Source organism: Myotis yumanensis, unplaced genomic scaffold, assembly GCF_028538775.1.
Source record: "Myotis yumanensis isolate MYYU_CA2020_CCGP unplaced genomic scaffold, mMyoYum1.0.hap1 SCAF_6, whole genome shotgun sequence".
NCBI classification, from domain to species: Eukaryota; Metazoa; Chordata; class Mammalia; order Chiroptera; family Vespertilionidae; genus Myotis; species Myotis yumanensis.
In genome coordinates this window covers 85,332,079-85,348,736 of record NW_027223757.1, presented here as the reverse complement: position 1 = coordinate 85,348,736, position 16,658 = coordinate 85,332,079, and the positions used below count along the sequence as shown (strand labels likewise).

Genomic DNA, 16,658 nt, shown 5'->3' with positions numbered 1-16,658 from the left:
TGACGGCATTGGGAGCACTTCAAGGAGCCACAAGTAAATACGCAGAATGTTATAGACTGAATGTTGGTGTCACCCACTCCCCCAGATTCATAGGTTTAGGTCCTAACCTAAACTCCCTTTGGGAGTTAATTAGGTTAAGAGGAGTAACAAGGGTGGAGCCCCCCTAACGGGATTAGAAGAGGAAGAGGCACCAGAGCTCTCTCCAGAGTGGACCAAGGAGGGGGGATGTGAGCACACAGCAAGGCGATGGCCACTACAAGCCAAGAGACGAGGTCCCAATGAAACCTACCTTGCCAGCACCCTGATCTTAGACTTCCCAGCCGCCAGAACTGCGAGAAATAAATGTATATTGTCTAAGCCACCCGGTCTCTGGTGTTGGTTAAGGCAGCCTGCGCTACGACAAGAGCGTTGTGGGAACGTCTGTCCACAAGAATGCTGAGCTAGCACGCTGCCGACCGCGTAGCCCGCTGTAGGGCGGAGAAGCAAGTGGTAAGGAGTCTCCAAACATTGAGACGGAGTGCCCGCTAGAACACGCAAGTGCCAAATGAACAGATGTGAGACGATAAACAGGACACCGTGCCCGAGAATGAAGCGGTGACCAGGGCCATGCCTGCGGATGTGAGTGGGCCACAGACCAGTCTGCTTTTCCTGGAGAAAGACATGTCCTAGCTCGTGACCTTGTTCACAGAGAACCCCTTAAACGTTAGAGCTCAATGGAAACTCAGGATTAGGACAGTGAAGGTGATGAGCATTAGGATAGCCTGGCAGGAAGGCAGGGGCCTCGAAACCCTCCTGGGCCCAAGGATCCCACGATTTCCTCGACGAATGCCACACAGGCACAAAGCAGCCTCTTCCTCCCTCCACCAGGGCAGGGAAGCTGCTTTCACACAGTCACGGCCTCACACAGAAGCTTGATCCCTGCCTGGAAGGCCCAACATGTTTGTGGCAAAGCCAAGCAGCACGGGAAGTGAAGCAGAATGAGGAACATTTTTATTAGCGCTCTGGCTGTTTGGGGTTTTTTTAATGACTCCAAAAGGCATCTTTAAAAGTCATTTTTTTGGTCAGTTCCAAAATGCAATTGTTGCTACAATACCAACACTTACCAGGAACTGACTGATGTACACATTGCTTTTCTCAAAAACACCCTTGTCTCTCTGGGACTTTTTAGACCAGATGAAGCTCGTGTGTGTGTGTGTGTGTGTGTGTGTGTGTGTGTGTACGTACGAGCACAGGTGGGGGGAAAGTGGTGGGTCTGGCGAATGCACCTGTACTTTCCCACGCACAGAGGCATACCACACAACTGCAGGCCAAATCAAACTGAACAGATACTTTGGTTTTTAGGGTTAAAATGTGAAAAAAAAAAAAAAGAAAGAAAAGCTGTTGACGCATGTTTAAATTCGAACAATTTAAGTACTGCAAGATTTTCTTCCTACTGGTGGAAAATTAAACTAACAATTCTACGTTAATGACTGAAAGTAAACAGTTCCTCCCTTATAAAGTGAGTTAGATTTATCAAGACTTGTGTTCAAGTGAATTTCTCCCATCCCTTTAAATCAAATAAAGACGTGACTTTAGAGGGTTCCTGGGCTCCAAGAGAGGCTTAAAAAAAAAGTATGATTTCCCCCCCCCCTCCCCCCTACAGTTGCACATTAAGTAGATAACCCCTGACCTCCCAGTACTTGCTACGGATAGATGGCAGGGCAGCACCCACCATGGATGTAGTTTCCACAGGTGTTGTCAGAAAAGTAAGAACACTGTAGTAAATTCTTCCTAAAGCTGATTGTTGTTAATGTAAAGATTCACGTTTTAGTCCTAAATTTCTCCTTTTTTTTCTATTTTAGCACCAAGATAGTCCTTTCTGTTATGAAATTGTGGTGACGGATGCTAGGTTTGCAAAAACATCCCTCCTTGGAAAAACAGAAAATTGGCAGCCCCAAGCCAATCTTCCAAATTTTTTTCATTTTGGTAGTTTCTTGGCCCAGGCCAGTGGTCGGCAAACCGCGGCTCGCGAGCCACATGCGGCTCTTTGGCCCCTTGAGTGTGGCTCTTCCACAAAATACCACCTGCGGGCGCGCACATACAGTGTGATTGAAACTTCGTGGCCCATGCGCAGAAGTCGGTATTTTGTGGAAGAGCCACACTCAAGGGGCCAAAGAGCCACATGTGGCTCGCGAGCTGCAGTTTGCCGAGCCACAGTTTGCCGACCACTGGCCCAGGCGATATACGTGGGAGAACCATTTGTCTACAGCACCCTCTGAACCATCTAGTTACCACAATGGTGACCAGTCCTGGGGGCAACAAACAACCCATAGAAAATTTAACTCTAATTTTAATCATTACTCAGGGGAGAAGGGGGTGAAAAATTTTATGGTCTAGAAATCTTTGGTCTGTAAGTTCCTGGTTGCTCTAGAACTTTTCCCTCTACCCACAGGCCCCTCGTCGCACCCTGTCCACCCCGGCCCACAAAGCCATCTCCGTCTGGTTTGGGAACACAGCTGATAGAGTTTGGGGGTTCTGTAACAACCTGTGCTCTCTCCATCACTAATCTGGGAACCCCAAATCAAGACCATCCTGGGATTCTGAGAGGTTTATGGCACCAAAGGCTCTAGAGCAGCGGTTCTCAACCTGTGGGTCGAGACCCCTTTGGGGGTCGAACGACCCTTTCACAGGGGTCGCCTAAATACATCCTGCATATCAGATATTTACATTACGATTCACAAGAGTAGCAAAATTACAGTTATGAAGTAGCAACGAAAATAATTTTATGGTTGGGGGTCACCACAACATGAGGTATTAAAGGGTCGCGGCATTAGGAAGGTTGAGAACCACTGCTCTAGAGAATGAGTTACAGTATTTTGTCTACTGAAATTCCAATGAAATAAATGCCCAAGACTAGCTTCTGGCTTCAGCAGCGTCTCACCCAATCCAGGTGATCCTCAAACCCATCCACTCAGAACAGCCCAACTGTGTGGCTGCCTGAAGAAGCCAAAGCCAGGGAGGGTCACATGCCCGCCCCCCCCCCCCCCCCCCCCGCCCTCCCTCCCCCTAACCCAGGTCTCCAAACTGAGAACAAAGGCAAGAATATCAGCTGGGTCCTAACTGGTTTGGCTCAGTAGATAGAGTGGCGGCCCACGGACTGAAGGGTCCTGGGTTCGATTCTGGTCAAAGGCATGTATCTTGCCCTTGCAGATACATGCAGGCTCGATCCCCAGTGCAGGAGGCAGCTGATCAATGTTTCTCTCATTGATATTTCTAACTCTCTATCCCTCTCCCTTCCTCTCTGTAAAATCAATAAAACATATTTAAAAAGAAAAAAGAAAATCAGCGGGGATAGGGCACGACAGGCCATCAACTATTTAAAAGATTTCTCAACTAAGAATACATTAATATTTTAGAGTAAAATTAAAAATCCCCATTTTCCCAGGGATTCCATAACTACCTTTAACTGTATGCTACCTAAAATTTTCTTTATTTAGGTTTTCCCCAAAATAAATTAAAAAAAAAACACTTCAGTTAAAAAAGAAATCCATAAACACTAAATTTTTTAACACCTTTATTTACTTCGTCTCTAACAGAGTTAATCAGTAACAGATACTATATCTGTTGTGAAGAGAGTTAATTTCCCAGATTAAATATGCACTAAACATATACCTGTGACAATATTTTGAGATATACGATGCTAATAAAGGTAACATTTATTGGGCCAGCCACTGGGCCACTGGGCACATTACTTAAATTACCTCAGTTAATCCTTACAACAAGTCTATAAAGTAGGTGCTATTCTTGATCCCACTTTATAGATGAGGTTATAAATGAGGAATCATGACTGTAATTTAATCTCCTCTGACCCAAAACTTGAGGTCAGTGTTTACTCTGGCTATAAAAAGGTTGAATGAGCAAATTAGAAATAAAACAGAAATGCAGAAGGCATACTTAATCTTCTAGAAGGTCCTAGGTTTTAAGACATACTGAAAAGCAGAAGCTAATTGCAAGCATCCCAACAGGAACTGTTTGGGAAGATTCTGTCTGAAACTATACTGTGTTAAAACACTTTAAAATTCAGACTTCTACTAGTTAAGAGCAGGTTTCTTCTCACTACTACCCCCAACACTTAACCCAAATTAGTAGTATTGCTACAGATGATACAATATAGTGGATGTCAGCTGCCACTCTCCCAGGACCCATTTTCCTCCCTGAACAGTACCCAGAGCTCCGTTTATTTGTGGCCCTACCTCCCCCAGTCCTGGTGCTTTGGAGAAAGCTGACACACTCCCCTCAGGAGACGAATAGGCCAATCAGAAGGGGGAAAAAAAATCTCCCATCCCCACCTATCAACAGAGGGCATTTGCCTGGCCATTGGGATTGGCTAAGGAATAAGCACATGGCTCAATTCAGGCCAATGTAATGCCAGGGTTGGTTTGCTGGGGAGGGATTTCTGGAAAAGACACTTTCTCCGTCTTTTTTAAGAGTTACTAGAAGTGATATTTCTTTACTTCTGGCCACTGGGATGTGCAACAAAGAGCCCAAGAACTTGCACAGCCATCTGCCCCCTTGAGAGAAGCCAACCTGAGAATGAACTGACTCCCCTTGTAAAGTGAGCAGAGAGGTGGAGAGAAACTGGACAGCTGATGGCTTGCTGAGCTGCTGTTTCTCACCTGCCCTGCAGTCCATCCCATGAGCGGATTCATTAGCCCCTGTGCTGGGGGAGGCCCTCTGAGTTTGGATTTTTGACCGTCACAACCCCAAAGAATCCAAACTGACAAGTGAGAAATAAGAACACATGTACAGCTTCTTCCAAGCGCGACATCAGATTTTGCTTTACACTGTTCCTCACTTTGTTCTCAAGAAAACGCAATGGGCTTTCAAGAAACACTTTCATGAACTAATGAATGGCCTTGGGCAAGACGCTTCCCTTTTCAACTATAAAAAGGTCTAAGTTGGACTAGAGGATTTCTGTTGTTCCTTCTGGCCCTCACAGCCAACAGTTTTGATTCCACAGTAGAAATCCTATATAATAAAGAGGTGATATGCACATTGACCATCACTCCAACACACAAGATGGCCAACCCCATGTGGTCAAAGATGGCCACCACAAGATGGCCAGCAGGGGAGGGCAGTTGTGAATGATCAGGCCAGCAGGGGAGGGCAGTTAGGGGCAACCAGGCTCACAGGGGAGGGCAGTTAGGGGCGACCAGGCCTGCAGGGGAGGGCAGTTGGGAGAGACCAGACCTGCAGGGGAGGGTAGTTGGGGGGGACCAGGCCTGAAAGGGAGGGCAGTTAGGGGCAATCGGGCCAGCAGGGGAGGGCAGTTAGGGGCAATCGGGCCAGCAGGGGAGCAGTTAGGCGTAGATAAAGCTGGCAGGGGAGTGGTTAGGGGCAATCAGGCCAGCAGGCAGGTGAGCGCTTGGGAGCCAGCAGTCCTCGATTGTGAGAGGGATGTGCAACTGCCCGTTTAGGCCTGTTTAGGTGGGGTCGGGCCTAAATGGGCAGTCGGACATCCCTTGAGGGGTCCCAGATTGAAGAGGGTGCAGGCAGGGCTGAGGGACATACACCACCTGTGCAAGAATCTCGTGCACCGGGCCTCTAGTATCCTTTATAACATAATCCAAGGAGTCTGCAGCTCTTGCTGAGTCAAATGTTTTCCAATTGCAACTCCATATTCATCCCTCCAACCTTCTCCACTCAGCTCTGCACCCCCAGAGGTTCTAAACTCTGTGGACAGCATCAGCATGACCCCCTGCCTTCAGGCTTCTGGCTGGTGTGCCTAACTGGGGGCACCAGCAGGAGACAAGAGAACTGAGGGGTGTTCAGCGAGGATATTCATTCTCGTGGCTCTTTCCTGCCATGTTGGTGTAGGTTGACTTCATGCTTCTACCAGAGACAGCCTTTCCATAGGGCTTCCCTTTCCAGTTCCAGCAGCCAACCCCACCCTCTTCTTTTCAGGCCTGGGCAAGGGAACAGCGCCCTGACGTCGCCGGCCCTGAGAAGTTTCCGTAGCCCCGTGCTGGTTTCTCCTACCCTGCCTCAGCCACTATAAACAGGCCCATCAGTAGAGTCTCTGGGGGTTCTCCGCTTGGTTGAATCATCTGTTTCCTACTGGAACCCCAAGACACATGGCTTAGAAGTCAAATCAAAATCAGCCACAACAAAAAAAGAAACAGGAGCAATCAATTCACAGAACAGAGAAGAAAAGTGTGGCACTTGCTGAGAAAAAGCCCCACACGCACCAAAAGAATCAGATGGAGACATCAGTCACCACCCTCCTTCTCCGCCATCACTGAGAATTTGTGGAAAGCAACCATCTCTTGCTAGACCATGGTTTTAACCGCAAAAGAAAAAAAAAATCTGTTTACACACAAATGTATTGCTCCTTCAGACAGCTTCTGTGTGGAACCTGGCAGAGGAATCCCAGCTCTGTGTCTATTTTCTAGACAGACAAACTGAGCCTGGAAGAAGACACAGGGCCAGAGCTGATAAAAACACTAGAAATGCACCCGGGGCTAGTTCAAAGGCTTGTTGGTCCAGGAATCTGCCTCTGACAGGCTCGGCGGAGTGTCTCAGAGCGGCCTTCGGGTCTACCATTCTCCAAAGATGTCTAATTCCCTCCCAATCACCCAGAGTTCGCCTTCATGAACATCCTTCACTATTCACAACAGCTCTGCAGAGTCCAGAGAGACAAGACAGGGTGCCCTCAGCCCCATTCCAAGTGACACTGAATCCCAATACGTGACTCCACAATCACTGGTCATTTCCCAAACTTTTCCAGGAATCGATGGCTGTCCAGGCCCAGAGCAGCCCTCCTCTCCTTCGTGGGGCATTTCCCACACCACGGGCGTCAAAGAAACGATCTTATGGCCCCTTCACAAACCATTCAGACACCCAGAATTTCCAGAGACGCTACCTGTTTCGGGGTTAAGAGGCTCAATCTTTCAGGATCGTCCTGCTTTCGTGTCCTCCTCCTTCAGCATCCTCTGGAGCCAGGGCCTGTGGGAGGGACCCAAACAGTACATTCAGGATACATGGCTTCAACATGGGAACAGATCGTCTCTCTCATCAGGGAGACTAGAAGCAGCCAAGGACTGAGCCCTGAACACCCAACGGTTGATGGACCTGCCCAGAAAGAGGACCCTGCAGAGGCTGCGGAGGTGGGTCCCTGAGGGAGGAGAGGATTTAGGAGAGAAAGACATCCAACTCAGTGCTTGTAGCTACTCATGCCCCAAACCCAAGTCATTGTGACTCTCCTCTTTCCCCTACACTCCACGTTCAAGCCATCAGCAAATGATGCCGGCTTTATCTCCCAAACAGATCCAGACTCTCACATCTCACCACCTCCACTGCTCCCACTTTGGTCCAAGCCAGCTGCTTCTCTCACTAGGTCATTGCAGTCACCTCCTAGCGGGTCTCCCCGTGCCCACCCTCGCCTTTCTACAATCGATATGATGTGAGCTGAATTGTGTCATAGGTCGAACTGTGCCTCCCCCAAATCCCTATGTTGAAGTCCTAACCCCCGTCCCTCAGAATATGACCTTATGTGGAAATGGGGTCATTGCCAATGTAATCAGCTGTTAAGATGCGGTCATCATACTGGAATGGGGTGGTCCCTACTCCAGCATAACTGGTGTCCTGGTAAAAAGGAGAAATTTGGACACCAGCACCCAATCCACAGGAGAGCATCAGGTGAAGACTGGCATTCTGCTGCCATAAGCCAATGAGCTACCAGAAGTGAGGGGAGAAGCTTGGGCCAGGTCCTTCCCTAGCACCCTGAGAGAGAGCGCGTGGCCCTGCCGACACTTTGACCTCAGGTTTCTAACCTCCAGACCTATAAGCCAATAAATTTCTATTTTAAGCTGTCCTGTTGGTGGTACTTTGTTATTGCAGCCCTAGCAAACTATTATACAATGCTCCCCGCAGCAGCCTCAGTGACCATTTAAAAATCACTCTTGTGTTCAAAACACTCCTATATGTTTCATTTCCCTCAAAGTAAAAGACAACATCCTTGAAGTAACCTACAAGGCCCACACGTCCTGGCCCAGCCTCTTCCCGGACCTCTTCTCCTCCTCATCTGCTCTTCCTCAATGTTCTCCAGCCACAATGGCTTCCTCAAACATCCCCAGCAGGCGCCTGCCTCAGGGCCTTTGCACGGCTTTTCCCTCTGCATCGAACACTCGTCCACTAAGTGTCCTTTGCTCCCTCCAGGTTTCTGCTCAAATTTCACTTTCTCAGGGAGGCCCTCCACCGCCACCACTACCCTCTTCCCATCCCCCGCCACGTGAACGTTTTCTGTGTAGCTGGATCACTACCTGCCATTTGTTCCTACTTTTATCCCTCTCCTCTCACACTAGACCAGACACTCTGAGAGTAAGGACATCGTCTTATGGCATGCCCCTGAGCCCAGCACATAGTAGTTGCTCAAGAAACAGTTGCTGGAAGATTGATTTGTGGAATGAAAGAAGACAAGAGAGAAGAGAGTTACCGAAAGGAGGAAGTTGTCCACAGTGTCAAAAGCAGCAAAGAGTCCAGAAAGATAAGGACTGAAGTGTCCGTTGGGTGTGGCAACATGGAAGCCACAGGTGACCTCAGCGAGGGCAGTTCCTGCGGGAGGCGGGAGCCCTCTGCCGAAATCCACCAGGTCCCTCCCCTGTGCCAGGCACCCCCCACCCCCACCCCGTGGGCAGAAGCCAGCCTGAGTGAGTGGGCCGTGGCAGCGAAGGAGCAGAGGCTCCCCAGGCTTTTTCCGTCTGTGAGGGGAGGGGAAAAGGAAATGCGAAGTAGAGGGGACTGGAAAGTTCGAGGAAAAAGTTTGGTGCTGAACGACGGGAGGGGGCGCGGTCCCAGGAGCTACAGGAGACAGAGGGACCCATGTCTTGGAAGAAGGTTCTCGGGTCGGGGAGGGAACATGTCCTTCTCTGAGTGGAAGGGAACCAGGTTGGGAGGAGCCCAGATGCCAATAACCACCCAGGAGGGGAGGCAGGGACCCAAGTGGGCTCCCAGCTGTGGGAGAACCGTGCGAGTGCAGGTTGGCCCTGAAACTGGCCATCTCCTTAACTTTTGTGCCCTGAGTGTCTCACTCGCCTCACCCGGTGCCGACCCTGCTGCCCTGATTGGAGAGAGAGCTGGCTGCCGTCCAGCACCGCTGAGGGTCCAGCTGACACTAGAAGCCATGGTTTCCTATGATTGTGGGGCTTCAGGGACAGGCCCTTGCCAGCCTTGATTTAGGAGGAGAGACCTCCTAAGACTGAATTCGGGAGCCCCAAATAGCTCCACCCATTTCCGTCAAAGCTGCGTGCTTCTCCCAGCTCCCAGGCACAATGCTTTGAGCCTTTTGAGGCCTTGCTCTCCACTCCCCCAATGCCTCCCAGTCAATCAAAAACTGTGCCTCTTACAGTACGGGAGGACCCCGATTCGGTTGAGCACCTACTGTGTGCAGGGTGCAACACAAGTTAAAATCCTCAGACAACAATCCTGTTTATAGATGATGAGCTGAGATTCAAGAGATTCAGAAGCCTGCTCAAGGTCACACGGGTAGCAAGTGACAGAGCTGGGATCTGAAACCTTCCGTCTCTATCTTCCTTTCTATGTTCATGTCTCCACCCAAATCCAAGCCCTCAACGTTTCATTCCTAGAGCTCAACAGGACAGATGCTTTCTAACTCACCTCCCAGCACCCCCATTCGCAGTGCACACACCCAGTTAACCTCCCTCCAGCACTGTCTTCACCTGTCCCCATCCTATTAGATTCGCTCCCAATACGGGAACATTTCACACTCTGCAGCCATCCCCTGGGATCGTTCATAAACGATATACATCCCTTTTCAAGCTCATTTCCCACAAGCACCCTCCGCTCCACTTCCCTGGGCAATCCCCCTGCCCCGCCCCCCCCCCCCCCCCCCAAGGTGACACACTTAGCAAACACGCATGCACAACAGCAGGAGGTGGCACGCCTTGTGGGGCACGTTCCTGCCCCTGCCGCTGCACCCGTCCGAGTGCCCTGCTCTCCTGCAGTCCCCTGAGCATGTCACCCCCATTTGCTGAGGTCTTCCCTGCTCTCCTGTGCTCACTGCATTGAGCGTCTCTTGGCAAACGTTCCATATAGACTACCACCCCTTGAGGCTAATTCATAATCTGTGTTGGAAACACCTGGAACTGCCCACTGCTCAACACAGGGGGGAATGTTACTTGATCCACAAAACAACTCGGATAAAGTTCAGCTGACGTACTTCTAGAAGTTTTTCAGAAAATATAAGAGACCTGGGATGAATAAGGGAAGGGGCACACGGCCTTCTCGAAGGTTTTGGGAGCATATCTGCTCTTCCTTTGCAGGAGCACCCAGGGTCTGGCACCCTGTACCAGCTCTCCTAGCACGGGGGGTGGCTGGATTTAGCCCTCCCCTTCTCCGCCTGCCCTTACACACTCCAGGTCTTGGTATCGTCCTTAGCTACCCCTTCACACACTCTCATGGACACAGATAGAGATCCTAGCTTCTGCCCTTCTCAGGGAAAGAGCTTGAAACCAGACATCTGGCTGTGGGGAGTCATGGTGACCAGCAGAATGGTCAGTAGAAGAAAGTAGAAGTAGAAGAAAAGATACCCCATTTCTGGGGAATTGGGAGTTGGCCTTAACTCACTTCGATTGTCAGCACGGTCCACACGACAATTCTGGGATTCCCAGAACCACAGGCGGAGGATGGTCGGGAAAAGTGAAAGTCAGCAAAGCCCTCGGGCCATCAGATTGTACCCCACATGGACAGAACGGGCAGCACCGGAGCAGTAAGAGTCTGGGAGTCAAGGTGACGCTGTCCGCCCAGATAGCCATAAGAAATCAAGATCTCCCCAACCAATGGCACCAGAGGCACAGTGTGGGCCTCATGACATCGTTGGCATAATAGGAGCTCTGGAGTCGGGCCTGGGATCAAATCCTGACCTCGTGGCTGTCCGTCCTTGGCCACTTAACCTCACCGGGCCTGGTTCTGCGTGTGCTAATGTGAGGCCTTAATAAAACAAGAAATATATAGAAACATCCAGCACAGCGCCTGGCTTTATATAAGGGGCTCAATGAGTGTTGCTTCCCGCCCTCCTTACAGCTCTCGCAGCTCTCAACCCCCACGACAAGGAGCAAGTACTGAGGCTACAGAGCATTTCCCAGCCAGAAGGGCTGCAAAGGATGGCAAAAGCCAGCAGAAGGGAGGGAAACAAAAGGGCCGCCCCATGGCCGCTGAGAGAGAAGCGCTGGACTTCTGTGAATGCCCGGGTTTCAAAACACACAGAGCTTCGAGCCTCAGACTAAACCCAAACAGGAAGTTTGTGACAAACTTAGCAAACACGCAGGCACCACTGCAGGAGGTTGCACTCCACTCAGAAAAGATGAAAACCAGCATTGGGGTGGGGGGGGGGGGGATGTCTGTGTGGAATAAAAGGAGGGCGCCTGGCCGATGCTCCAAATGCACAGACCGCTTCCCGGGTGCCAGGGAGCTCCTCACCCCAAGCGCCGGGCTCTGGGTTCCCAGGCGGGGCCTGGCCGCTCCTCCCGCTCTTTGTCCCTCCTTTAGCTCCTCAGGCACCAGGGGCCGTGAGCACCTTGAACAGCAATCGGGGCCTGGGGTGACACAGGTGTGTGCCATCCGTTTTTGGCTGGAAGAACTCAGCACAGAGTGAGGAAGTGGCGGGCGGGGGTCCCTCAGGGCTCCTCGCTCTCCACCTGCCGCTCCAGACCAGGGTCCTCACGCTGCCAGCGTTCTCTCCTCTGAAATCCTGCCCGGCGCTACCATGTGCGTGTGGACCGCTCACACTGGTATGAGGCGCTATGACTTCAGGTCACGGCTATGCAAGTGCAGGCAAAGGTGGTCGCACCTAACCTCCATGATGTGTGTCCCATCACCCCGACCAGAGCTAAACTAGGCGGTCCCTTCCCCTTGGCGCGCAACCTCTCAGCACCTGTGGATTGAGCCTGGATACTAGGCCACCTTTGGGGGGTGGGCTCCAGAAAATACCTGGTAAATGAGTAAACAACATCAGTACCACTTCTACTCTTCTACCCCCGACCAGGCTGTGTCCCACTCCCCTGGACCCACCTTCAGCGGACAGGTCCCTGGTTCCACCCCTCCTGGGTGAACGGCCCAATGGTAAAGTCAGTCCCCCGGCTGTCCTGTCAGCCGCACTGCCCGCCCCCTCCCCCAGCACCTCAGGCAGTGGTTTCCCCACCTCTCTAAGTCAGGTTCTTTAAAAAAAAAAAAAATGACTCATTTAGGAAGAGACAAAACCAAAAACTTCAATGGTAAAGATAAAACAGCACCGAGTCTCTTTAAACACCTCCTACTCCATGTAGAATTTAGATCTGAGAACGCCTCCCCGGGCTGGACCTCCCAACCTGGAACTTACGGCACACGCAGTTCTTCTAGCAAAAACATTTCCAGTAAGGTCTTCTCTCTGACCTTTTCGGGTTCTCCTTTACACACAGAGGTGGCCTCCGGCCTCCAGGCAGTCGCTTTTTCCAAAATGAGGGAATAAGAAATTAAAGTCCATGCTAAACTCCTGGGTCCAAAATGAATTATTTAATGTTCTATGATTACGTTTGCGATTCTGACTTATTGGAGAAAGAATGTTGGCATTATTTCAGTGGCCTAATGTGAATTATGGGGAGTTTTTCATAAATAGTAAGATTTCTTGCTATGTAAGAAGTTTACAACATCTGCGCATAGCATTTGAAAGGAACAAAATTGGATAGTACAATACATAGAATTCCAGCACTGTGGGGCTCAACGGAGCAATGAAGAGAATCCAGGGGTTCTCAATGCCGGCTGCATTTAAAAAACTCCCAGACCCCACCTCCAGAGATTTGGATACATGTGGACAGGATTGGGGCTCTGGTATTGTGTGTGTGTTTTTAAGTTTCCCAGTAATGTTAATATGCACCCAGGGTTGAGAAGCACTGATCTAACACAGATAAGAAAATGAGATCTGAAAAAATTAAGGTTCAGTCCAAGACTGCTCAGCCAGACACAAAACCAGAACCAAATCCGACATGTACAACGCCCGGTTCAGTTCCATGGTGTTGCTCCTATTTCTAGTATTCCCAGATTTGTTAAAATATATATTTATTTAATTTGGGGAATTCACACAGAGTTGCTGACGTTTTGTTTTGTCAAGCAAGGTATTTTTATAAATAACTACCAATTACTATCACTGCTTCCTGATAGCTCTCTTGCTCATTTGCATACCCACCTCTCTCTCTACCCCAAGCCCAGCCCAGGAGGTAAGGTTTGACTATAGCAGGCCCTGGTCTAGTCTCACTCACCTCTCCTCACCCTGCTCCTCACCAACACCCATGTAACAAATCCAAACAAAAGCCAGGCCTGGAAAATTCTCCATCTCCTCCTTTCCCTAACGCCACAATATTTACTTCTGAAAGTCCCTTCACTAACCCACAAACTACTTCCCAGTCCCGCCAAACCCACCCTACACCTTCCTGACTGTCACGTGACAGCTAATATTTGCACAAGTGACCACAACCAGCATTTAGTTTGTTATCCCACACATATTATCGCTTCTACATTTCCCAATAATCAAGGATAGACTGGAAACTTTCAAAGGGGGATAAAATTAGGAGGTAGGGTAGGGGGGAGGGCAAAAGGGGTTCTCCTTATACCCTTCAGTTTGAATTTGGGGCAAGCATGCATTTTTTTTCCATGGGAAATGAACATTTCTCTCGTCCGGCCCTGGCTTCTGCACCCTGCCTAGAGCCGAGTCTACCTCTGCAACTGACCCCGAGCCACCTCGGGGCCAGTCCCCAAGAATAGATGTAGAAGAGATGCCCTAAGACAGCTGTCAGGCCTGCTCAGCTTCATCTCCCCCTGCTCCCCAAGTTTCTGCCATGTGGATCAGCTGTTCTCTCCTCAGTATCTCCTCTGGTCCCTGCCTCTACGTTCCTACCCAGGCTGTGCCACCCACGCCGACTTGTTTCCTTCCCGAGTCTTCACCAAGGCAAGCAGCCACACCCACTCCAAATGACACTCAACACACAACTTGTGGATCAGGAGCCAAGAAACTCTTTGGATGACCTGTAAACTGTGGAATTCTCCACAGCCCTCACTGCTCCCTAATGTCTAACAAGGCAATGAAGAAGGGCGAGAGAGGCTTCCTGGCCACAAGAACCACAGGCTCAAAGGCCTGAGGTCGGAGGGGTGTGAAGTGCTCACAGAAGGAAAGGTGTCTGGGACATCTGGAGCATGTCCTGGCAGGTCCAAGGCCGGCAGAGAGGGACTTCCAAAGAGACTGAACCGCAAAGAGAGGCCTGAGCGAAGGGCCCTCAACCTGTCATCTGCTCCTCGTCCATCCAACTGCTTCCCCACAAGCCACTCTACCCTTCCCGTCTCCAGCTGGGCTGAGGCTCGCAGGAGTGGGTGGAAAAATAGGAACAGAGAAAAAACAAGTGAGATGAAGCAACACTGCACGGAGGCAGGCTGAGGTCCTCCCAGTGCAACTGAAGCGACTGACCTTGGGTGATCTGGAGGGGTCAGGGGACATGGTGCTTAGGCTCTTCTTGATGTCACCCCCAAGCGTGAAGCACGTTTGTCAATTATCCAAACTTCCAGGGACACCCCCCCCCCCCCCCACCCCACCACCACCAAGAGACTTTTCTAAAGAACTTTAAAACCTCTAAACTGCTAAAACACAGGCTGGCCATGCTCCACCCAGATGTCGCTGTGTCCTGTGGGGCCTTGGGGGTAACCCCCGTGGAGGGCCCCTCCTGTCCTGTGGGAAGGAAGGCTTGGACAATTTTGGTCCTTCGACTGCCCACCCCCATTGGGCCCGAAGGCTTGGTTGATGCCACACTTATCTACCCTGGGAAAGCCGCTCCGCGGAGCAGCGCCCAGCTGTTAGGTAGCAGTACGCGCCCATCTTCTCTCCCACACACTCCACCACACTGTCAGCTCCTACTGGGCTCAGCTCTCGCTGCTTCTCTTTCTTTTTTTAAAAAAATCCTCCGTTCTGGCTCTCAGGGGACATTTATTAACCGAGGAGAAAACCAATCCTCCAACACACTGGCTCTTATCAAGCTGGAGTCTTCTGGAGACTGAGGACACGTACACACGCAGAGGAGCTGGGTGACACCGGGTGGACAGTTAACTGCTTGCGAGAGGAAAGGTGTGTGGGAGGCGGAGGAGCGGGGCTGGAATGGTGGGAGGTCTCAGAGAGGAAGTGAGATCTGAGTTGGGTATTTTAAAAAGGGTTCAATTGGGTCAAGTGGAGAGGAAGTGGGAAGACCATCCCCAGGCAGTGGGACCAGCACACACGTGGGGCTGACCACAGGGTGGGGAGCGCCCTGTGCGGGGGACGGAGGCCATGAGGCAGGGAGAGGTTATGACTGTACGTTGAGGAGTCAGACAGACTTGCTCTGAGCTCAGCTATGCCTCTTGTTAGCTAACTTACCTCAGTCCCACATTTCGAGGGTAATCATGGGACCTGCCTGCTGGGGTTATCGCGGAAGATGTGGTGAGAGGAAGCATGTCAAATGCTTAGCATGCTCAGGGCCTTCGGTGATTGCTGTGTGTTATTCCTGCTACAGTCAAAACCACCCAGTGCCCATCCTGCTGATGCAGACAAGGCCCTTTCTTCTTTGTGACAGCCATGATGCTGGGAAGAATGGACAACTGGCTGACGGTTACACTCTGAGGAACCTAAGAAGTGTAAGAGCCAGCTGTACATCGAAATGCCCAGGGTACTCTCAAACACACACACACACACACACACACGCAACTTCTCCTTCTTGGACCACCGACTTCCTTATAAGAACTACACATTTCTTTCCCTTTTCCTCCTGCTTCTCCATGGTTTGTGTCCCTTCAGCTCCTGTTGTCGTGGACCACTTTCCTGAAGATGACAGCTTCCAGCCCTGGGTGCCTGGCTATCCTAGGGTTTCCCCAACCTGCGCACACTTCTACAAACACTCCCCTCATTAGCGCCTCTCCAGGTAAACCCTTCAAACGTGCCCACCACATGCAGGGGCCGAAGTGCACACCTGTCTTCCTCTCACTCTTTTCTTCTCCTCAGAGGCAGCGTAAATGGCAGTGTTTAAGATACCTTAATCGATAAAGAAAAAAATTAAAAATAAAAAAGACATGAGCACCCATGCGTTTTACCCAAGGGCAATCCATCAGGTGGGAATTTAACATCCCTAGGAATCGAGATGTAACTCAGGAGGCTCAGGGAAACGCTATTCCCCCCACCCAGGCGGGGCCTTTTCAAAGGCCCTGGCTCCTCCCAGACCAGTGGTTCTCAACCTTCTGGCCCTTTAAATACAGTTCTTCATGTTGTGACCCAACCATAAAATTATTTTCGTTGCTACTTCATAACTGTAATGTTGCTACTGTTATGAATCGTCATGTAAATATCTGATATGCAGGATGTATTTTCATTGTTACAAATGGAACATAATTAAAGCATAGTGATTAATCATAACAACAATATGTTAATTATATATGTGTTTTCCGATGGTCTTCGGCGACCCCCCAAAGGGGTCGCGACCCACAGATTGAGAACCGCTGGACTAAGGGGATCCTCAATGAGATAAAGCTCAAACTACATTGAGTGTTGAAGGGCGGGGCTGTGACAATGGGGAGAGAGCGGAAGGCAGCATGAGACGTGAAGAAGCAGGTGGGAGGTG

The 16,658-nt window shown here is 50.4% G+C and overlaps 1 protein-coding gene across 12 annotated transcripts in view; it reads right to left on the bottom strand.

Annotated features, from left to right (window-relative positions):
- TRERF1 (transcriptional regulating factor 1) overlaps positions 1–16,658 on the bottom strand; it is a 209,252-nt gene that overhangs the window by 119,969 nt on the left and 72,625 nt on the right. For all 12 annotated transcript variants that reach the window (XM_070418593.1, XM_070418590.1, XM_070418596.1 and 9 more), the window contains one exon: positions 6,902–6,984. The gene's annotated coding sequence lies outside the window, so the exon portion shown is untranslated. The remainder of the gene's footprint in view (positions 1–6,901; positions 6,985–16,658) is intronic.